At 39.4% G+C, this 24,209-nt stretch overlaps 1 protein-coding gene across 1 annotated transcript in view; it reads left to right on the top strand.

Annotated features, from left to right (window-relative positions):
* The first annotated feature begins 12,661 nt into the window (after positions 1 to 12,661).
* ANKFN1 (ankyrin repeat and fibronectin type III domain containing 1) overlaps positions 12,662 to 24,209 on the top strand; it is a 157,768-nt gene continuing 146,220 nt past the window's right edge. Inside the window, exon 1 of the mRNA XM_069481160.1 lies at positions 12,662 to 12,816. The gene's annotated coding sequence lies outside the window, so the exon portion shown is untranslated. The remainder of the gene's footprint in view (positions 12,817 to 24,209) is intronic.

Genomic DNA, 24,209 nt, shown 5'->3' with positions numbered 1-24,209 from the left:
CTGTGTAAGGTAGTTAGGGAAGGCATTATTAATTAATTAGAATATAACTGGCACACAATAAAATGAATAGATTTTATGTCTGGTTACATACGTTCCAATAATTGTAAACACCCACCTAACCAACACCTAAATCAAGAGACAGAACATTTCCAACATGCCTTAAAGTTTCCTTCTGCCACTGATTAAATATCCCACCACCTCCGTCCTAGGCAACCACTGCTTTAATTTCTATCACAAGTGGTCAGTTTTGCTAGTTCTTGGTCTTTGTGGACATGTAATTGTGCAGTAAGTATCCTATTGTGTCTGGGTTCTTTTGCTCAATCTGATATTTCTGAGATTCAGTCGTTCATATTGTTGTGTGTCTCAGTAGTTCATTCCTTTTTACTGTTGAATAGTAGTCCATAGAATGAATATACCACAATTTATTTATCTGTTATTCTATTAATGACATTTGAACTATTTCCAGATAGGCTATTTTGACTAAAGCTGCTGTAAATATTCTTGCACAATCCTTTAGGTGGGCATTTATTTTCCTTTCTTTCTGAATAAACCCAAAAGTAAAAGTACTGAGTCCTAAGGTATATCATATTTAACTTTATAAGAAAATGCCAAACAGTTCTCCAAATTTATTACATCATTTTACGCTCCCATCAGCAACCTAAGTGCATTACAGTTGTTCTACATCCTCACCAACACTTGATTTTAGCCATCCTGGTGGGTATAAACTGGTATCTCATTGTGATTTTATTTTGCAGTTCTCTGATGACTAATTATGTTGAGCACCTTTTCATATGCTTATTGGCCGTTTGTATATCTTCTATTGTGATAGGTCTATTCAAGCCCTTTGCAGGGTGACTATTAATTCTGTTTTATAGGCCGGGCGCGGTGGCTCACGCCTGTAATCCTAGCACTCTGGGAGGCCGAGGTGGGCAGATCGTTTGAGCTCAGGAGTTCGAGACCAGCCTGAGCAAGAGCGAGACCCCATCTCTACTAAAAATAGAAAGAAATTATATGGACAGCTAAAAATATATATAGAAAAAATTAGCCGGGCATGGTGGTGCATGCCTGTAGTCCCAGCTACTCGGGAGGCTGAGACAGGAGGATCGCTTGAGCTCAGGAGTTTGAGGTTGCTGTGAGCTAGGCTGACGCCACGGCACTCACTCTAGCCTGGGCAACAGAGTGAGACTCTGTCTCCAAAAAAAAAAAAAAAATTCTGTTTTATAGATAAGAAAATTAAAACTCAGGTGAAATAACCAAAGGTTGCAAAGCTTCATAACTAATGAGTAGCAAACCCAAGTCTTTTACTCACATCTCCTGATTCTAACTGGTATTTCATTTCCAATATAACTGAACTTTTTTTACAATGGATCCTGAGCTTAGCCTGCCCTCATCTGTAAGATTTACAGCATTTGGAACCTCGGGGCTTTTTAGATAAAGGTGCAGTAAAGAAATGTATAGATAGACGTATTTCACTCTAATTCTGGGCTTCTTGTGTGATGCCTGATGCCCTCTCAGGCAGGGATCTAATCTTCCTCTCAGCTACTCAAAGCTGCCAAGCTCAAAAGAAGCTACTCTTATTCAAGTGCAAATACGTTTCACAGGGCGACATTTAATTCTCTTTGGCCTATTTGGTTTTTAATTCAATCAGTTAAAATAGCTGCAATTTCTCCTGTCCATATGCAGCCTTGCACACTACGTTAATATTTGGTTGATGAAGTGTAAATGCTCCTGAGGCTTGATTTTCTCACTAATATATCTGGAGGAGATGGTGAATATGGAGTGGGTTTTTTTTTTTATTGTTGTTGTTTTTTGTTTGTTTGGTTTGGTTGGGGTTTTTTTGTTTTTGTTTTTGCTTTAAGCAGTAAATGAATTTTGAAACTGCAAATGTCATAGCAAACAACTACTTTTCCCGGATGCAGAAAGCAAATCAGTGAAGGATCAAGGAGAATGAAAAAGCAGCTCAGGTTGTGTTTGTATTTGATAGATTGAGTTTGCAGATTTGAGGAGTAGGTGAAACATCATGACCTCCCTTTCAAACGAAGAGGAGACTATCCTAGCTAGAACAGCAGCACAGAAGGAAGGCGCCTGTTACTGTCCTTTTAATCCTCTCTGAGCAAACTCTTGGATTTCTCCCCCCAAATAACGAATGAAGTGAATAAGCCATCGAGCCTCTAATTCCATTCAATGCCTTTGCTCTCCTGCAAGGTGCATCTGGTAGGTCTCCCAATGCTGAAGAATGACATTGAGTACTTGGCACATGTAGTTCTTGAAAAATCTCTGTTGAAAAATCTTGCAAAGTGGCCGGAACACCCCCCTCAGACCCTCCTGTGTCTTCTCTCATGGTAGCTCAGTGTCTGGGACAGAGCGAAGAAATGGCAAGTGGGACAGGAATCTGAAGACAGGAGAGCTAGGCCAGAAATGAAAGGGTCGCACCAACGTCTATGAGCAGAAGAGGAGAATAATAGACATGAGGCTAAAATTCAATGAGATGAATCCTTCAAGCCTTCTTAGAAAGTATTATTACAACTTCTTCAACTTTCTTTTTTTTTTCTCCTATGTTTTTCTTCTCCAATTCATTAGATGCCTTTTTGCCTCTGTGTGCTTTAGGTCAGAGGCTCATGACATTTGCACAGCAAACCTGGTCTGGCGTTTTCTAGAAGAAAGGGGAAGTTTTTCCTTTCAGCTGAGAGTAATTTTAATGGGTGAAGTGGCATTTACAGCCAGTGTTTAACTGATAGTGCAGACTGCCTTTATAATTGCCGGGTCCTATTACACAGCTCTAGGTCTTTATTATGATGTTTAAATGTGCAAATACAATTAACTTCCGTACTTCTCCTTTCCCTTGGTATTTTGAATTCTCACCTTGATTAATTTCAAAGAATTCTCTCTTCAATACTAAGATTTGATGCCGTGAAATTGTGGACATACACCAGGGAGGAGGTTTTTCCATTTGTCAGACGGGGAAGTATGTCTTGTGGAGGTAGAGAGGTGAGCAATTTGGCAGGAGACCGGGTGGCAAGCCAGCCACACAAATATCATCTAAGTAATGCTTAGGCTGCGAAATAAATGGGGAAAGAGGACCTGGAAAAGAGGGATGGCCTCTTTAGAGATTTATTTATTTAGTAGTTAACCGAGGGTGAGAGGACCCTTTCTGAAAGTTGGTCTTGGGGGCCTAAAAATTCAGCTTAAGCCTGGACTCAAACTCCAAACAGAAATATTCCTGGAAGAGTTTACAAAAACCCATTTTGATTGGCACTCGGGAGAAAAAAATAAATGAGGGTGGAAGGAGGAGAGTTTTCTCTATGGCTCGACTGACCACCAAAGCCAGCCAGATTCCTCCTCCAAATCACCACCCACTGAGTGGAGCCACCTGGGGTAATTAAAGGATCAAATGCTCCTGTGCTATATTGCAAGCACGTGAAAAGCGCCAGTCCCACCAATGGAAACATCTTGTTGGCTTTATCTGAAGAAAACCTGAGTCGATATAGGGTTCTATTAATGAGTGAGGCACGTCTACGTTAGTTTCTTTTTTTTTAAAGCAAACATTCCTGATACATGACACATGTTAAAAGCAGATTTCAGTGCACGCTCAGGAAAGAGGGGTCACATATATTGACTCTGAAGTATCAGAACATATGTCCAATATAAGCCAAGAGGAGCTGGGTGGAAATAAACCATTTCTTTTCCTTTGTGGCAGAAATGTTCTTCTGTGCTTCTTGTGTGCTACGTGCTCTATTAGCTTCTTGATATCACAGCATGTTAGAGCTGGAAGTGACCTTCAAGGTCATCTAGTTTGACCCCCTCACTTAATAGTGGAGAAAGCTGAGAGTGTTACAAAACAAAAAAAAAAAAAAAAAAAAAAGGCGAAGAGAATCTTCAAGAAGATTCCCATTGCTCTCATGAGACACTGCAAATCAAACTTTTTAGACCCTTTTGCAGAAAGGAAAACTCAGCCTGCCTTCATCTTTGACTCAGAGAAAAGGTGTGAATCCCACCCACGTAGTCAAAGCTTTCTTGTTGGACTGCTGCTTATTTTGAGTTTAACAAAGGCGAAGGAAGCCCATTGTGAAATGTTTGTTTGGAGGGCCAGAATCTAAACTTACACTCCTTGTCATGGTCATTTTTTTAAAGAAGATGACAGATTGGAGCCCCAGAAAAGGAAAGACTCCAGCAATGCTAGGAATAGCAGACCATCCGAAGAGGATGCTATTTCTGGTTTGTTGCTGTTATTGTTGTTTTCTATGTGCTCCTAGGGGTATTAGGTTTATCACCATGGCTGGGCAGAATGTGGTGGACGATATGAGAACGATTTCCTTCTTGGTGTGTCCCTGAATGGCCAGCACGGTCAACACATAATCAGACAATCTACAGCTGCACTGTTGCTGTTGACAGCTTCATTATGCCAGTGATACTCAGCTGTGTAATTTATTTCCCGAGCGTGGCAATATCTCCTGATATACCTAATGGGTTGAGTGTAATTTTGTAAACTTTTGAAGATGAATGTCTCCCCTTGTGCTTAGCTTTATCCTAATATGGGAAACAATGATGGCTACCATTAGGAAACAGCATTGTTCTGTTCAACTCTTTAGTGCAGATTCGGTCTCCAAACCACAAGGGCAGGAAATATTAGTGATTGGAATGATACAGTCTATGTGGGTCACTTAATGTCTCTTGTAACTGCTTTTTTGCCTGCCTCTGCATTTAACCTTCATATGACCAGGGCATCCTACAAAATAAAGTGGCCTTTCCAAGGATATAAAAAAAGTTAATTAATAGTTCTGGGGGTGAGGTAGGCTTTGACATGATATGCCTACAGTCACCATTTCACTGTTGTGAAATGGAAGAACTAGATAAGAAATAAGAAATAGGACCCATGCATAGTATCTAATACCCAAGCTGCAATTTTTCTTTAAACCGGACAAAAGTATAAAATGCATTCTTCTGAGTTCTCTTTAATTCTGTTCAAATAAATACATATGTATTAAAATTCATCTACCACGCACAGGGCCCCAATCCAGGAGCCGAGAGGGAAATTCAACAGTTAATGAGGGCTGACTCCTAACCTCATGGAGATTTCAATCAAGTAAGGGAAGTAGATAGCACCCCAAGTAACTCTAATGAAGTTAGGATGTGCTGAGAGTGCTAACATAGTCACAAATACTACAATGAGAGAGAAGAAAGACACTGATTCCATTTGGGAACATAAAAGAGGGGGGAATATGCCGTCTGCAAGGCCACCTTCTTTAGCCCACCAGCCAATCTGAATTCTTTTAAGAGAATCTGGTCTCCTGGAAATCTTACCTGAGTCAACTTATTCATTCTGAGAGTTGGGACTCCTCGCCTTATCTGATTTCTAAGTGTTTCTTGGTCATTGATAATGATCAGTTCCAAGTATCCCAAATCAAAATGGAGACGCCAGCATAAAGATAGGTCGAGGAATCATTCAGCTTATTTATTCTTTTATCCTTTTATCTACCAACACACCTGTTTTTTGACTTTATAAAAATAAATTCTACTAGGCAGTCTCCTGTTGGCAGCTAGACAATAGAGACTAATTCTGTGCTAATACTTTTAACTACAGGTATTTTTGGTGTTAAGATTTTCTTTACAAAAAAAGGGAGAATGAGGAGGAGGTTGAGTAGAAGAAAACATAAGCAAAGGAGGAAGGGGAGGAGGAAGAATCTGCCTAAAGTCCAGCAAAGTCTATTTTGACTCATCAACTTGACCACTTTGACTTGTCTGTTGAACACTTACCAAATAGATTCCAGTTTCCATGTTTACTGGTGAAGATTCACATAATTTGATGGGTAGGTGTCCACGTACATAGGGTTTTGGAGAAGTTAAAACCATGCTAATTGCTTTACCGTCTTAGTCTGGACACACTTTGGTTTATAAATTATTGAATCCTAGGGCTTTACCCATTTCATTCTTAAATTATTTGAGAATTCTGCACAACATTCTTAAAGTAAATGAAGACACAAAAATCATCTCTGGCTTTAAATTGCCAACAAAAGACTTCCGAAGAGAAGCAGCCATACGAGTATTATAAACGGAGAGGGATCCCAATGTCTCTGTGATGGATGCTAGTCCCCACTGCAGTCCAGATCTCACTCCCTATACACAGGCATTATTGAGGCCCAGTTAGCAACCCACCTATTGCACTTCTTATTCACTATGACCAAACCCAGTACGTCAAAGAATACAGATGGCCTTGGGAATGGTTGTAAGGAGAAGAGACCTGTGCTGACTCCTTTTGGAGAGATTTAGGTGAATACTGCCACCTATTGATAGGTGAAATATATGCTACCAATTCCTACTCTGACCCGACATTGTGTTAATTAATGCTTATCAGAGCAGATCTCATAACTCAATTGGCCAAAGCATTTTCACGGCCCTAAGTCCATAATTCTTTTTACACTTGTGATGAAAAATAACTATGTTACGCTAATGAGAAATATTCACAACATGTATTTCTGACAAGAGGCAAAGGAGTGAGGTAGAAATACCAAGAGCTTTGCAGTTAGCAATCTGGGTTTCAGTCTCAGCTCAGCTCCTAAGTGCACATAAATAAGCTGATTAATCTTTTAGAACCTTAGTCTCCCCATTAATAAAAAGTGGATAATCCTACGTTGTAGCATGTAAATTCAGTAATATTGCTGCATGGCACACAGACGGTATTTAATAAACAGAAGCATTCGTTACTATTTTTCCACCAAGCTATTAAAAAATACCTATTTGTGATGCAGTGATTAGTAATATGACAAACCACATCATGTAGCAGACTCTGGTGAACTCTTCCACGTGGTTCAATTATCCTTTGGCAATGTTACTTGTCCAATATAGTATCTTTGACATCCAAAATTAGGACAGTGTGAACATAAATATTAGAACTTGAAGTGTGCCAGTTGAGAAAATGAGGATAAATGGGCTTCATTACCAAACGTCTCCTGACTGCCCTAGAGGATATATGGGGCCGAGCAGATAAAGAATTATGATAAAACATTGGAGCAGCGTATAAATGGGGCTTTGTGACCTGCTGGATAAGGTTGAGACTTAGAGCCAGACCTAGGAGGCTCACATTCCTTCCTCGGCATGGTGTGGGGGATCCTGGGCTCATACAGACAATAGGGGATTCATAGCTCGAGAATTCTAATGATGACTGAGAGGAGGGTGGCAGCTAGAACAAGAAGACTTTTCAGAAGCACGGACGCTGATTATCACGTCGGTGGTACAGCCCAGCAAGAGGCTGCTGAGGGGACGGATGAAGCCATTCTTGGAAAGCTTTCAGTGAAGTGTTTGTAACCTCCTTAAGAGAATCTCATTTCTCAAAAAAATGCGACACTGGAAAATCTCACATGATTAGTTCGGATAAACACTCTGTCATCAAATTGCACTACAAGGAATATGGACCATCTCGTTCCGAAGAGTCTTTTTTTTTAATGTCATGTGTCTAGTCTCCAAGACTTAGAGAAAAATTCCAAAAGAGGGTTTCTCAGGGTGTTTTGGGACCGTTACTTTTAGTCTGAAAGGTCAACTGGTGCTTAAAACAAAATAATCAAGAACTGACATGCCTACGAACAGTCTGCACCTTTTGAAAAGGTCTGCTTTGGCTTGAATAGCCAATGCACTCCCCCACCCCTTTTCTTTCTTCTTTGAGGCTTAGAAATTGAGAGGGAGGAGGAGGAAGAGTTTCACATTCATTACTAACAACTTCGCACATAATAAGCATGTTCAGATACACCCTGGGGTGTTAGTTTTCTTTTCCTATTTTTTGTCCCTTTTTTAGCAGCTTTCGATAAGTAGCACATTTTATTTTTGAAAAAAGAATTGAAGCCGTTATTGAGCAGCCGCGCCCTAAGGAAGGTCAAGAGATTAGGGAACGGAAATAGGCTGGCCAGGCTCTTTGCTGACCACAGTAAGGGACTGCCACTTTCTTCTTATAATTTAATTTTGAGATTCTGATGGAAAGGCACTCCCTAAAATTTAAATAAAACTTTGCTGAAAAAAAGAGTGAAAATTGTTAGAAAATAACCATCAAAACGTGATCAATTTAAATTTATGTCTTACAAATAAACCACATGGAATTCACCACAGGGAAGATATGCTTTATCAATGATATATAGACATTCTCACAACAGGTAGGGTTTTCCAGGAGCGAGGGGACATTAACGGCTTTTGATATTAGTGAGCTTTGACCTAATTTTGCCAATATACTGAAACTTTAAATATTACATTTCACAAATCAGAGAACAGTACACTAAAAGGAACCTTTGAATTTAACTGGTCAAACTCCCTCACTTTACGAGTTGGAAAAGTGAAACCTAATAATAAAAGGTAACATGCCCACGGTCACACAGCCGGTAAGAGGAGGCGTGAAGACTCCAGCTCAACCTCCCCATTCCCACACCCACATCCTCTCCACTGAGTTGAACAACTCCAATGGGAAACTGCAAACTCTCACATTTACCAGGACACTCTCCACCCATGTGCCCTGCAAATGGTCCTGCATATTGCTACAGGCAGTTCATCCGACAGAGCCTGGATGACTTCTTTACCTGGTACTAAATGGCTTCTTTAAAGCAGTCTAGTCATATTCACATGGCTCCAAGGACTCAGGCACTGCTCTGTTCTCTGTCTTAAAAAAGTTCATAGACGTTTTATCTATGCATGCCCAAATTATCCCTAGGTATACGTACTGGAATCAATTAACGTCCTCATCATCCTCTACCGTGTAGGTTAAAACTTTGAAAGTCACCTCCAGTTTCTCGCTCTCTCTAATCCTCCCCTACTCCCACCTGTACTGTTGACAAGTTCTATAAGTTCTACCTCCAAAGTTTGTCTCTCTTTCATCTCCTAGTTTACGTTTCCATATGCCATCACACCATCGCTGTCTTCTTGCCTCCAGGTTCTCCCCGCTTCAGTTCATCATCCACAATGGCTAGACCAGAGGGATCTTAGTCAACTGCTCTGGCATTCCCATGCTCAAATCACAGTCACCAATAGTATGGCGTCCAAACTCTTTAACATAGCACTCAAGCTCTCCCCAGTTTAGCCCATGCCTACTTTTTGAGACAAGTTCCATTAGCTCTTCCCTTCACCATTCACTCCAGCCCACTGGACTACTTGTCACTCCCCAGCAGCTCAGGAAATCTGTGCCTTGACTTCAGGCCTTGACTCCAATCCTATCTCTTCCTTTCAACCCGCAGAGCTCTTCATTGCTCCAGTTCCGGTTCAAATGCAACCTTCCCTGTGAATCTTCCCGAAGCATTCCAGAAGGAAGTTGTAATTCTTTTATGTTCCCTTAGCACAGTCCTCATACTTTCTTTTTCTGGCATTTAATGCTGCCTTGTTTGTAATCAGTTGCATCTCTCTCACTAAATATATCACTTTTATCTTTGAAAAGATGCCCCATTCACCTTTGTACCCCTCCCAACCACACTGCTTCATTTAATACTTTGCATATAATAAATGTTTTTCTTTCTTAACATTTATTGAGCACTTACTACCTGCAGGACACAAGGCCAGGAAGTGTAAGGTCTGGGGGAAAAAGATACAAAATAAAACACAATCCCTGTCTTCAAAGGAGCTTTTAATTGAATCAGTGAGACACGTTCACAAATAACCTAAGCAAGAAAAATAACTGTGGGGGTGGAATTGGGTGGAGGGGAAGTTCTGAGTATGGAACAAATATTCTCAGTGTTCCAAATGAGAACACCGGTGTTATGACAGGGAGGGTGGAGTGACGGGGGAGGAGTGGAGGGAAAGAAAGGGCGAAGCTGCATTTAGAACCCATCTCTGTGCTGTAGTCATTATTAGAGCGTTCTCTAGGTCTGGCTGATCTAACCCATTCTTCCCTCAAAACCAGAGTAATCTTCCTAAAACAAGATTTCGATCATTTAGCTCCCTGTTCAGATATTTGCTGTTCAATGACTCAAACATCAGATAATTGCAGACTTATGCTAAGAGTTATGGGGAGTACCAGTTTGTAGAGATGAAACTCCAGGAAACAGCTAGAGAACAAAAAGCAAGAACATGCTGTAAAAGTACTAGGGAGTGGGGGACAAAACAGGAGTGGGATCAGTATGGGTTGAGATTAACCGAGAAGGATTATTTGGAGGAGGCAAGCCTTCAGTGGATGGCCACTTGGCAAGAAAAATTAGATGTGCCAAGAGAACTTTAGGGTTCCTTTCAATTCCAAGACCTTCCCCCATTATTCTTTGAGGTGGTTTATTCATTCGTTCAATAAGTACCTGCTAAGCACTTCAACAAAACACCAATATTTATTAACTGCCTTCTATGTGCCAGGAACTCTGCTAGACACTGGAAATACAGCAGTGAGTGAGAGACTTTGCACTTAAACTATTACATATGAGGAGGACTGAGGTCCCAACTCTCAGAACACAGGGCATGGAACCTAACAGCCGAAGGAGTAGAAAAATATCTCTGAGAGATGATGTTTAAGCCCAGGCTCCAAAGCTGTACAGGAATTAGCCAAAGGGAACTGAGAATCCAGGCAGAACATTATATGTGAAGGTCTGGTGTTAAGAGAAAATATGGCATGTCTAAGGAACCGAAAGATATTGCAAAAGGCTACAGCATGGAGTAGAAATTAGGCTAGAGAGGTAGGCGAGGCCAGAATATGGAAATTTTTGCCAAGGCATGTCAAGCAGTTTATACTTCATCAACAGGCTTCGAGTAGCATTACAGTATGTAGCACGGTGTACCTAACCTACTACATACTTAATAAATGTCTCTTGAAGAACAGATTAATGAATAAATGGGTGAACGAATGAACCTCCTTTGCAATGAACATAGGCTTTTTGACTCAGACTTGAGAATTTGCTCCAGAAACTGGTGCTACTCTGACCAGAGGCATGGTCTCTGTAGGTCTGCAGAGCAGATTGAACTCGTGACTCCTATGAGGCCACCCCTGACCTTAGTAGAGTTATTCAGTCACCTGGCTTACCCCAGCAGTTGGAAATTTAAGTAAATCTGCATTAAAGTCAAAGTTTTTCCAGACAGAAGGGTAAAGTTTTATCTGGCAATAATTTTGACTTAAGCAGTGCAAGGGAAGCCTGACTCTTTCTTAATCCTTGATGAAAAAAAAAAAAAAACAGCCTTCTGAACCTCAAGGGCAAAAGTATTCCCAAATTAGATTTTTCATAGCAATGCTTCCACGGACAAATACGTCCAAGGAGAGAAAAGGAGAATAAATGTTCCAGAGAGGGATTTTGCCTTTTTCATAAGAAAAGAAAAACAACTGTGAAAGGCTACATGGAGCTCGTCCTTTGGACACCCAGGTTTTATGAGTCACTGGGTCTTGCCTCAGATCCCAGCTCTGGAACAGCACCTGTCAGGGGTGAGCAAGCTGCCAGGGGGAGATGATGTCTCTAGAAAGAGAGAGAGTTTCAGGAATTCAAGATGCCATTCCTAGGATCCTAAGTATTATAATTGCCAGGCCAAAGATTAACACTCCACCCTCTTGTTTATGACCAGGAAACTTTCTCCTGATTTGCTACAGAGTCTCATTCAAAATTGGGGAGTTGATTTGGCTCCGGGTATAAATAACAGACCAGAGTCAGTGTTAGAAGGGTCCAAAATTATTTCTGAAGTCATCACAGCAGTGAAGCATTCACTTGGCAGAGAGAGGATCTGAATAGAGCTTTAGAAAGATTCTTAATGCTGTTGCTAGAGCCATCTGTGTGTGTGTGCGTGTGTGTGTGCACGCATGCCTGTGGATGTGTGTGTGGTATTCATACGTGCTTTCAATCAACAAGGCCTCCCTAACATAATAAGCAGCCCGTGAAGGTCATTTGCCACTTTATTTCGGAGAGAAATATGAAAAATGCCTACAATATGCAGCTTTCTAGGAAATCCATTTTGTGTGTTTCATCAGTCACGTAAAGCCGAATGCTGCGAAAGGAGCCGAGTACACCCACAGGTGGCTGGCACAGAAGCAGCACTGGAATCTTCCTCCCAAGACTAAGCCTCTTGGTGTCCTGAGTCCCACGTCTGGTATCTATTTTGTCATAGCCTGCTCAGAGAAAAACCTGAACATAGGTTGAGCAGCCCTGACTGGATTTAGAGCTTTCTTAAGAAGCCCCCTTACTCCTGCTAGGAACTTGGAAGGGACTGTGCAGGTGCCCTGTGGTGAGGGGATGTGGCTGCCACCTGTGTGCTTCTGGTCCCAGACGGCTGTGGGAGTAATGGGGTGTCTGGCCCCAGAAGAGCTGTAGATCACTTGTAGTCACAGATTCCTGGATAGGCGCTTGGATGCCAGACAGTGTTTCTTTCCCTGCCGTTGATGTGGTGCAAAGCGAACCGGCTGACCCGCTGCCCCTTTGCTCACCCCTGAGTGACAGTCGGTTCCGATTCAGGCTTGTTTGCCATGAAGCTTGTTGTCCCTGCATACCGTTCCGAATGGTCCTCACAGATACAATAGGCTAAACACACACTGAAGTCATGGTATCTTTTTACTGCACGCACCCGAGCTTGAGAAATCAAGCCTTCCCCAGGCTGCAGTCTCGAGAATACACCTAGACTCTGAGCCAAGCTGTTTACCTCTCCCCGTCTCTCCCTGTGCATCATTTGCTCTTTTATTTTGCATTAAGAGTAGCTTAGTGATCATGGACTTCGGCTCTTGCCTGTAGTGATCCTGTTCGCATTTTATTCCTTACACAGAATAGGAAGGAGGTTCGCTTGCTTTGCGCAGAGGCTGAGCCACAGGAGAAAGCAAAGCCAATGTGATTTATTGAATGAAAGCACTGGACAATTACCAACAACTTGTTCCTCTGCTGCCTCGATCAACCTAAACTGGTAAGTCAAATTTATTGTTGTCTTTCTTCATGTGAATGTAGGGCTTTCTCAGTCACTGGTTATTTTTAAAATGTGTATGTGTTGCTGTGCTTTAAATGATAGAAAAAAATCTGCATCTTCCAAAGTTAGCTGCAGGCGGTCCCTGAAGAATGCACACATGCATTACACACAGTGCTCTGCAATAGCACATATACATCCATGTGGAGAGACAGGATGGGGGTGGGGAAGCCCCATTTCTCATAATTGGGCATATTGTTTGCAACATGCTTACTCACATTAAGTGCTTGCATAACTGATTAGCATTAGCTATGAAAAATAAATTACTGTTTTGTTGTGTAAAATCATTTTCCAGTCAGGTTCCTGAGTACCTATAAAATACCTGTTGGATCAGGTAAAGATGCGTTCCATCATGCTGATAATCTTGAATACAAACCCAGATATTGCTGTCTTTAATCCAGTTTTCAGGTTGGGCAAGCAGAGTGGAATGCCAGCATTCCGTCCATCCTCGGTGAGCGTGCCCATAAATAACCTTATGACAGTGATGCTGAGGATACCTGCCAAGGGAATACAATGGACATGCATTCAAACCCTCGCTGGATCCACTACCACTGTTGCATCTATGTTCCTTAAGTCTTTTCTTTATTCCATTAAGATATATGATTGGAAGGGTGCACTGGGTTCACACTAGGGTATTGTAAGTGTCCTGTTATGCATGCTGATCGTTGGCCCGGTCAAGGCCACAGGGAGTTCTGCTGATAATCAAGGCTGAGTTTGCTTCTGTGCCGGGCTCCAAAAATCCCCATGCTCACTTCATTTCTTCATTTCCTAAATAAGATGTAAGCCAACGTCTGCAGAGGGGGAAAGTGAATGTACAAAGATATTGCTTTTCCTCCCCTACCCCCACCAGTCTCCTTAGCCTTTTGTTTGCCTGGCTACCCCAAGGCTTTATGGCAGCATCAATCCATCTCTGGTGAGCTCAGAGTCCATATAAATGTCATATAGAGTTTAATGTCTTTGGTGCACTCTATCTGCAGTATATCACTGGCCGTTCAGACGACGTTGTGGCCTTGGGTGCTGACAAAGATGGATGATGTTAGAACAGTGAGCAGCATGCTTCTCTAAATAGAAACCAAAGTTAGGAAATCTGAGATATGGGTGAAGTTTGCCTAGTAGAAAGGATACCCAGGCCACTCAATCACAGGAGCCAGGGTCATTCTCCCATGTGATTTGCCTACTTCACAAATGATGGCATTCTAACGGGAAGGAGACAGAATTGCCTACTGGTGAGAGGACTGGTGAGATGTCAGGATAATAGGGCACTTTTGCTGGTTCCCAGACTAAGTGTGTGTCTTTGAGAAATCCCCTTAGCCTCTCTGGATCTCTATTCCTACATTCTTTCCACTTATGATTGTTTCAAAGGAGACATGCTAAGCTCAATTAATGTTTTGATGAGATACTACTTTAAGCTCTTTTGTTAAAGGGTGCACTAGGTACTCCAGATCATTGTTCATGCACTTTAATCCAGAGGCCATTCATCAGAAACTCACAGAGGAGAGTTCTTGTGGGGATGACAGGATACATGTCCCTTCCTCCCTCTAAGGGATATAGACCACTCTGTAGGAAGCACGAAGACACTTAGGGAATTACAAGGGGGAAACAGAGCTGAAAAGTGGCATTAAAAAAGCTCACATTCAAATAAATAGGTCATGTAAATAATCAGGATTTTTTTTTTCAAAACTGATCAGCAATAACTGGTCTTCTATACTTATGATCCCAAGATCCTAAAGATCATAAGTATTTTGAAACAAACCTGCAAGTATTTGGGGAAGAGAAGATAGTTCGGGTATGGGTAGAATCCTTGCATAGAAATGACAACTTTCAGTTGCTCAAATTACCCATATCCATGCTCATAGAATTAGCAGTTGCAAATGAACTACTATTTGAGGAGTTCTAGAAGGCTCATTTGCTCCTCATAATTGTCCCACCTCTAGGATTACAGTACCTCAAATTCTTTCAACAGGGATTCAGTTAAGTACTGCTTTTATAAAATACAAACATTTTTAGGAGAAAAAATAAACTAAGCCACTGATACCTTATCATAAATGAACGTATTAAATTTTTTCTACCTCAATGGAAACCCAAAGGGTGTTGAATTATTATGTTTATTCTGCTTTCTGTTTACTTCATACCTGTATCCAAGAACTTCCCTTATAATTATTACCTCATTCAATCAGAAAACTAAGTAGCCTTTAGGACAAATTATTTCCTTCTTTCTATGGAATACCTGGATTAAACAATATCCTATAAGCCCTTGAGAGTCACATTGGGGAAAGCTGGATTCACTAATTTTTCTCCTTCTCACCCCATTTTTCCTCCTATATTCCTTTTCTAAAAAATTATTGGTGGAACTATCATGCACCTAGTCAACTCACAAAGCTCGCAGAATTCATTCTCAGGTTTCCTGGTCCCTTTAGCCCCTCCATTCAATCACTAACCAAGTCGAGTTCATTCTACTTCCTTCATCGTTTGAATCGATGTCCAGTTCTCTTCATCCTCGTTGCCACAAGCTACAGTCACCAGCTCTCATGGAGTTTTTTTCAAGAGCTTCATACTCGGATATCACCTGCTACTGTTCCCACACCCCTGCTCCTTTCCAACAATTCTCTGCTGCTACCAGAGTAATTGTCTAAAAATATAAATTTCAAGTTTTACTTAAAGGTCCCTAGTGCTCTCCTGTTACGTGCAGGTTAAAATCTATGCTCCTTATCATGGCATGCGAGGTCCTTGATGTTCTGGCCCTGCTCCCTCTCCAGGCTTCTTTCCGAAGGTCTTGGCACAGGTGATGAAATGTACCACTGTCAGTGTCAGAGCCCAGGAGATTTTTATTAGGGCCCCCACTGGATTGACCTAGCAGCCATACCATGAGGTTTCCCATCTTCATGTCCTAACCGGGAATGCCTCAACTGCCCTTTTCTTTCCTTCCTGCTAGCTAATTCCTCATTCATCATTCAAAATCTGTGTCAAACATCACTTTTCTAACCCATTTCCCCACCGCCTTTTCTCCCATGACCACCTCCTGTTACCCATAAGGTGAATCACTCACTCTTCTGTGCTATTTCTATGTTTTAACCCTTTTGAGAGAAGTGTTTAGAGGTTAAGATCTCAGATCTAGATTCTCATTGCCTGAGTTTGAATCCCAGATTTACTACCCTTTAGTAGTGCCTCACTACTAAATATATAGATATTTCTATCTATATAAAATGGAGACAATAATAGTCCTTCCTTCACAGGGCTGTTATGAGATTCAGTAAGTTGATACATGTAAATGTATTGTAATTGATTAAATCCTTATGTTTCCCCAAAATTCATATGTTGAAATCCCAACCTCCAAGGTGATGGTATTAGGAGGTGAGGACTTTAGGGGGTGATTTGGTCAGGAGGGCTGTGCCCTCATGGTTGAGATTAATGCCCTCACAAAAGAGACCTCAGAGAGCGAGCTTAGTCCCTTCCACTATGTGAGGACATAGTGAGATGATTCTTTCTACGAACCAGAAGATTGGCCTTCACTAGACACCAAATAAACTGGTGCCTTGATCTTGAACTTACCAGCCTCCGGAACTGTGAGAAATATATGTTGTTTATAAGCTACCCAGTTTATGGTATTTTGTTATAGCAACCTGAACAGACTAAGACAAATGTTATTCTAAATAATGCCTGGGTCACAGAAAGTGGTATAGCAGTATGAGATAGTACTATTATTCGATAATTTCACTATTTCATAGCTACACATTTGCATAACTGTCTTCCCTTCTAGCCTATGAGCTCCTTGGGAACAGGTAGGATAACCAACCCATTTCAATTTACCTAGGACTTTTCCCGTTTTAGCACTGAAAGTCCTGCATCCTGGGAAGCCCCTCAGTCGTGGCACACCATCTTATTCACCTTTCAATCTCCAGGGTCTGTCACAGGATACATAGGTTACAAAGTCGATCATCTATAAGTATTTTTTGAACTATGGAATCAATACTAATTGTCTTTCTATCTTCTTCCTCATAAACATATGCTTTCAAATTCAAAAATAGTGTTATTCTTGGCATGGAGTTACAGATGAGTTTTCAAAACTTATCACTGAATATATTCATACGTGTGTGTGTGTGTGTGTGTGTGTGCATGCACACAGGAACTAGAAAACTTGCTTCTACCCTTTTCTATTTCATCATTTCGTAGAATTGGCCACCCTTTAGCAATAAAAGACACACCTGTCATGTTAAGAGCGGGTGAGGAATGGAATGGTCAAACTTCTTTTCTGTGTAGTGACAGGCAGGTTGAAACTGGAAGGTCCCCTAGTTCACATCACAGCCTGAAGAGCAATCTTGTCCCGGTCAGAAATATTCCCTTCACTGAATTTATCTTTCTACCCAGCTGTCAAGAATGGCTAGAGGTCCTATTTTTAATATGCTATGCCTTACAACTGCTCCTCATCCAAACGGGCTCGGATCTTTTTTCACAGTACAAATATACTGAGAAAGTTCTATAACCAAGCTCCAATGACATATGAACTCTGGAAGTGCCAGAATTCATAACAAGGGCAAGAAGTCTATCGTCAGAATCAAGATCTAGGAAGAAAAAGCTGACAGGCAGCCAGACCAAGCTCCCTCTAAAATATTAATAGCAGAGTTGTAAAGAGCATGGGCTTTAGAGTCAGAGTTCAAATCCTGCTGCTCCATTTATTGCCTGTAAGATCTTGGACAAATTACCTAACCTCTCTGGGCCTCCGTAAAATGAAGGTATAGTAATAGTACCTATTTCTTCAGTGGGTTATTGTTACATTTTGTTTTAGCCTGTGAAAACAAAGCTTATGGTAAAGTCAATTGCAAATGTTCTATTGTGTATTAAGAAGTACAACCTGAGGGCATCAAGAGTAAAGGAGGAAAAAAGGGAAATGAGTCAAGGAAGGAGAGAAAACAAAGAAAAGGTGGTCTTAAATAAAATAGCAATGGTTTCTCAAGAAAACATCTTGTTTGTATGTGATGGTTTTCAGGAAGCCCTCAGAACAGTCTACAGGTAAGAAATGGAGAGGAAACTGTCTGCTGGCTGTTGCCAGTCTTCTGTCTGTCATTGGTCATAATTTCTCCCATTTCCAGATAGTGTTACCCAGACTCTCAGGGTGGCCATGAGCCAAACTGGAGCCTCCATGGGTCTTGTTGGGTCAGGACTGTGGCAGATACTGTCACGGCAAGCATGATGGAGGCCATGCCAGTCCACAGTCCCTCTGGGACAGCTGGAGGGTTAGGAGACAGGATGATGGCTGCAAAGCAGCAAAGCCCAGGGAACAGGTGTCTGTGAAGTCAATCTGCGGAGGCTCCACTCTCCACAGGTTACTCTTGTCATTTTGGACTGGATTCTCCACGCTACTGTCACTCTTCCTTTACAGCTTGGCTCTGCGTGTATTCACAGGACATTCACAAGTCTCCAAAATATAGCTGAGATCAGCTTGTAATATTTCAAAGAGCAGATGTTTTTGACGAAGCCCAATTTATCAATTATTTTACACTTTGCAGTTTTTGTGTCTCCTGTAAGAAATCTTTCTTATCCAAGTTCACGAAGATTTTTGTTCCTATATTTTCTTCCAGAAATTTTTAGTTTTACCTTTTACAATTAGGCCTATGATCTATTTTAAGTTCATTTTTGTATATGATGTGAAGTTGGGGATGAGGATCTTTTTTTTTTTTAACATGGATATCCCATTGTTTTAGCACTATTTGTTGAAAAGATTATCTTTTCCCTATTGAATCGCCTTTTTCAAAAATCAATTGATCATATATGTGCAGGTTATTCCTGGGCTATCTGTTGTCTCATTCATCTATATTTCTGTCCTTATGCCATTTTCTTCCTCTATGTGGCTATCCTTAAATCAATCCTTGAATCTTTGAAATCAGGTTGGGGAAGTCTTCCAACTTTATTCTTCTTTTTCAAATTGTTTAGGCTATTTTAGATCCTCTCCATTTCTATAAAAATTTAAAAATCATTTTGTCAATTTCCACCAAAAAAAAGCCTGCTAGGATTTTGGTTGAGATTGCATTGAATGTATAGATCAATTTGGAAGAACTGACACCTTAACAACACTAATTCTTACAATTCATGAGCAAGGTATACATCTCTATTTACTTATATCTTCTTTAATTTCATTGATCAATGTCATGTTTGTGGCATACAGTTTTTTATGTATTTTGTTATATTTATGCCTAAGTAGATTATTGTAGATTTATTAGATTATTCTACATAAACTTTGTCATCTGCAAATGAAGATTATCTCACTTCTGTCATTCCTATATATGTCTTTAATTTATTTTTCTTGCCCAACTTCACTGGCTAGGATGCTCAGTACAATAGAAAAGGTAGTATTGAGCATTCTTGCCTTGTTTCTTATGATTGTAGAAAGAAGCAGGCGATCTTTAATCAAGTATGATGTTGGCTACAGGTTTTTGTACATTCCCTTTATCAGGTTGAAGAAATTCCCTTATAATCCCGAAAGGGTTTTTTTAATCATGAGTGAATGTTGTATATTGTTAAATTCAACTGCTTTTTCTGAATCTTTGGAGATAGTCATACAGTTTTTCTTCTTTATTCTCTCTCTTAATATAGTAAATTATGCTGACATCTATGGGTGGTTGAATGTTATATTAACCTTGCTTTTCTGGAATAAACTCTGTCTGGTCATGATGTATTACCTGTTTTATATCCTGCTGGATTTTATTTCCTAACATTTTGTTGAAGTTTTTTTGCCTTCATGCTTACAAGGCACATTAGTCCATACCTATCTTTTCTCGTAATGCCCTTTTTCTGGCTTTGGTATTACGGCAATGCTAGCCTCCAAAATGAAGCCAAATTTTTGGAAGAGCCTTGTAGAGAATTGGCATCATTTCTTCCTTAAAGTTAAGTTTGGCAGGCTGTAACTTTTAACATGACTTTTACTAATGCTTTTAGGATAATAAAAATGATTAGGATGCAGAAAAACAAAATGTAAAACTAGAAATCAACTTCTTCATAAAAGGTATGCTACTAGCTAATTATCTCCCATATCCTGGTTCTGTACTCATGTTGTAGAAATCAGCCCACTTTCAACTAACCACGTGTTCTTCACTTGAAATTCAGGTCCTCTAAGCCTTTCTGAAAGAAGAAAAAATATACATCTTTCTTTAGAGCAAACCCCATGGATTTTAATTTTTCTTGTTAAAATAATATCTAACAAACATAAATAAATATCAATACAATAGGAGACTACTCAGCAATAAAAGTGAAGAATTGATATGCACAATATTAATGAATCTCAAAATAATAATTGAGCTGAGTTAAAGAAGTTGGATTAAAAAAAAGACTATATATTGATTATTCCACTTATATGAAATTTTAGAAAATGAAACCTATAGTATCAGAAAACAGATCAGTAATTCCCTGGGATCAGCGGGGGCAGTAAAAGGGGTTCAGTTAGGGGAAAGAGAGAAAGATGACAAAGAGACATAAAGAAACTTTTGAAGTTGATACATGTGTTCATTATCTTGATTGTGGCAATGATTTCACAGGTGTATATTTATGTCAAAGCTTATCAAATTGCACTCTTTAAACATATGCAGTTTATTGTATGTCAATTTTACCTCAAAAGAGCTGTTATGAGATAATAGCTAGCATTTATAGAACACCTATTTCTTTTACGCACTCTTAATTTATGTGTATTCTCTCTTTTAAAACTCTGATATCCCTTTTAGACTATTACATGACTATTATTATTAAGATGAGGAATAATGTTAATGATGAGTAAACTGAAGCTCAAAGAAGCTAAATAATTTGCTGAAGGTCATATAATTAATAAGTAGAAAAGCCAAAACCTAAAGTTAGATCAACCTTGTATCAGAGTTGCTACTTTTAATATTGTGCTTAAAACCACTATGATTACCTTGGGGTTGAAGAATGGAATAAAATGTAATGATAGATCTCAACCTGTGGGTTTTCCAGTGAAACTGGCTAACAAGGAATGCTATCTGAAGGGTAATATGCCAGACTTAACACAAAAATAGTTTGCCTGTCTGGTCTCCTTTTAGGACTTTGTATCTAATTTATCCAGCAGGTATTTTATTCAACATTTGGGTCTTTTCTTTTTTGTTTTTTTTTTTGTTTGTTTGTTTGTTTGTTTTCAGTTCAATTCAAAGATGCAGAGAGTACTGTTATTGTCAATTTCAAGACACTTTTATGGGTGCTATAGAAATTACATGATGTATTAGTCAGGATCCCAGCAAGAATCTATGCACATTCAAACAGGGTAACTGATGGGAGGTTAATAATAAACACATTTACAAAGGAGTGGGCAGGTTAAGGAAAATCACTAAGGAATAGTGAAGCCTAAATGGACAAAAAGGGGAAGAAATTTCTGTAATACAGAGAAAATACCTGTATAGAAAGAGATACCCAGCAGAAGCAGAGTGGTCAATACCACCACCTCATCCTCCAGTTTCCATTTGTTGCCTCCCATTGGCTGGACAATATCAAGGCTTCTGATCCATGAACAAGGAATGTCTTTCCATTTATTTAGATATTCCTTAATTTGCTTCAACAATGTTTTGTAATTTTCAGAAAATTTGTTTTGTACTTCTTTTGTTAAATCTATTCCTGATTATTTTAATTTTTTGATGCTATTATACATGCAATTGTTTTCTTCTATTTCATTGTCATTTAAATCAGAAAGGAGAAAAAAAGACTTACAAGCAAAAGATATATTTATACTATCTTTTATATTTACCTACGTAGTTTCCTTACCAATGTTCTTTCTTCATGTGGATTTCAGTTACTGTCTAGTGCCCTCTCATTTCCACCTAAAGGAGTCGTATTAACATTTGTTATAGAGAATGTCTAATACCAAATTCTCTCGGTTTTTGTTTATCTGGCAATATCTTAATTTCCTCTTCATTTTTGAAGTGTAATTTTGTTGGGTAGAGAAATTCTTATTGGAAAGTATTTTTCTTTCATCAGTTTGATTATGTCATTCTTCCTTCTGGCCTCTGTGGTTTTTGGTGAAAACTCAGCTGTTGATCTTTTTAGGATCCTTTGTATGTGATGAGTCATTTCTCTCTCTTGCTGTCTGTAAGATTCTATGTCCTTGGCTTATTACAGTTTGATTATGATATACCTAGGCCTAGTTCCCTTTTAGTTTATCCTATTTAGTGTTCATTGAGCCTTGTGGATGTATGGTTGATGTTTTTCATCAAATTTGGGGATATTTTTGCCATTATTTCTTCAAATATCCTTTTTGCACCCCCCCACCCCCACCCCCGTCATCTTCTGGAACTCCTATTATGTGTATATTGGTACACTTGACAGTGTTGCAGAGATCTCTGAGACTCCTCATTTTTTTAAGCTCCTCATACTAGATAATCTTAATTGATCTAGCTTTAAGTTTGCTGATTCTTTCTTCTGCCTGCTCAAATCTGCTGTTGGGCCTCAGTAGTGAATTATTTCAGCTATTATGCTTTTAAACTTCAGAATTTCTATTTGGTTCTTGTTTTATAATTTCCATCTCTTTAATAATATTTTCTATTTGGTGAGACATAATTCTCATAATTTCCTTTATTTCTATAGACACGGTTTAGTTCTTTGAACATTTAAAAATAGTGAAGGTAAAGTCTTTCTTCTTATATATAATTTTTTTAAGGTAAAGTCTTTGTGCAATAAGTCCAACATTTGGGCTTCTTCAGGGTTAATTTCCTATTGACTACTTTATTTCCAATGTATGGGATATAATTTTTGTTTCTTTTTGTTGAAAATTAGGCATATTAATAACATGATATGGCAATGCTTGAAATCAGATTATCTCCCTCTCCAGTGTTTGTTGTTGTTTAGTGATTTTTCAGAACTAAATCTTTAAAGTCTGTATTTTTTGTCATATGTGGCCACTGAAGTCTCTGCTTGGTAAAGGCGGTCAGCTAATGATTGAACAGAGATTTCCTTAGATGCCTGGGACCAATGAGTATCCCAGTCTTTGCTGAAGGACTGCTTGTGTGTGTGTGTGTGTGTGTGTGTTTGTGTTGTGGTGTGTTGAGGCACACCTTCAACATTCAGCCAGACAGTTGACAACTCTGCTTTAGTCTTCTCTTCCTGCTTTCACAGAGCTTCGAAGTCAGAGAGAGATCAGAGCTGAGGATCTTTTCAGATCTTTTCTGAGCATGCTCCCAGCTGCATGTGTTCTGGGCATGTGTCCTGGGCATGCATGTGTTCTGCTAGATCCCCAGGAATATGCCAAAGCTTTTCAAAGTCCTCTAAGGACATCTCATTCCCTAAATTTTAAGCAATTTTAAACAATTGTTATACAATTGCTGATATTTCTTTCTGACAAACACCCCAAAAGAAAAAGGCTATTTGCCCTTGTTGAGCTCTGAGTCAGATCAAATAAAGACAAGCCTTGTAAGTGGGGTCTCCCAGGGAACCACCAGACAGGTCAAATAATGACAGTTCTCTGGAAATGCTGTTTCAAAAGTGCTCCATTCTTCCCCCTCCAGTGACCGACAGGCTGCTGTTTTTACTGTGAATGTAGACTACTGGTTTTCAAGACTACCACAGAGCTGGAGAAGATGGGAATAGGGCAAGTTAAGATGCCACAAAGCTTCCTGTTCTTACAAACTCAGCCATTTTTCTTCAATTATACCTCAATCAAACTGAAAAAAAAATTCACTTAAATGAAAAACACAAAAAGACCTCCTGGAATGCTGTAAGCTTTTGGTTAATTTCCAGGATTCTGAAAAGTTAATTCTGACCATTTTGCTAGGATTCTCATTGCTTTTATGGGGAAGAGGATTTTTGTGAATCCTTTCTCTGCCATTCCCATTGACATCCTATTTTTTAATTTTTTATTTTTATGTGAAATGTTTATTTAGATGTACACTTGTAAATGGCTTTTAAGAATTTCCAATGGGAGAATTTTTGTCTTTTATCAGAAAGGTAAACTTTTGAATGTACTGTGCTCACAGAAATATTCAATGTAGCCTTGCTACTTCATTTTACATTTTCTATTCATTATGTTTTATTTTCTAATTTTTCAATTATTTTTCAATTAGTCTTTATTCTTTCTACCTTTCTCTCTAACAGTTTGAAGTTCTACTTCCTATTTCTATTTTATTATAAGTTACTATATACATACATATAAAAATATATAAACTTACTTTTTTATCAAAATAAAAACTAAATAGTATAAGTACATACAATTAGATTTCAAGACAATGTTTAAAATGAATAGGAAAACTATTTAAATTATTACAATATACTTTGGTGTCACTATTTTGCAGAGAAGACTTAGGGTAACCTTAATAATCATTGTTATTTATTGAGTGACTACTATTCACCAAACA

The sequence above is a fragment of the Eulemur rufifrons genome, chromosome 9, assembly GCF_041146395.1.
Source record: "Eulemur rufifrons isolate Redbay chromosome 9, OSU_ERuf_1, whole genome shotgun sequence".
Taxonomy (NCBI): domain Eukaryota; kingdom Metazoa; phylum Chordata; class Mammalia; order Primates; family Lemuridae; genus Eulemur; species Eulemur rufifrons.
The sequence above is the reverse complement of the archived record's forward strand: the minus strand, read 5'-3'. Positions and strand labels throughout refer to the sequence as shown.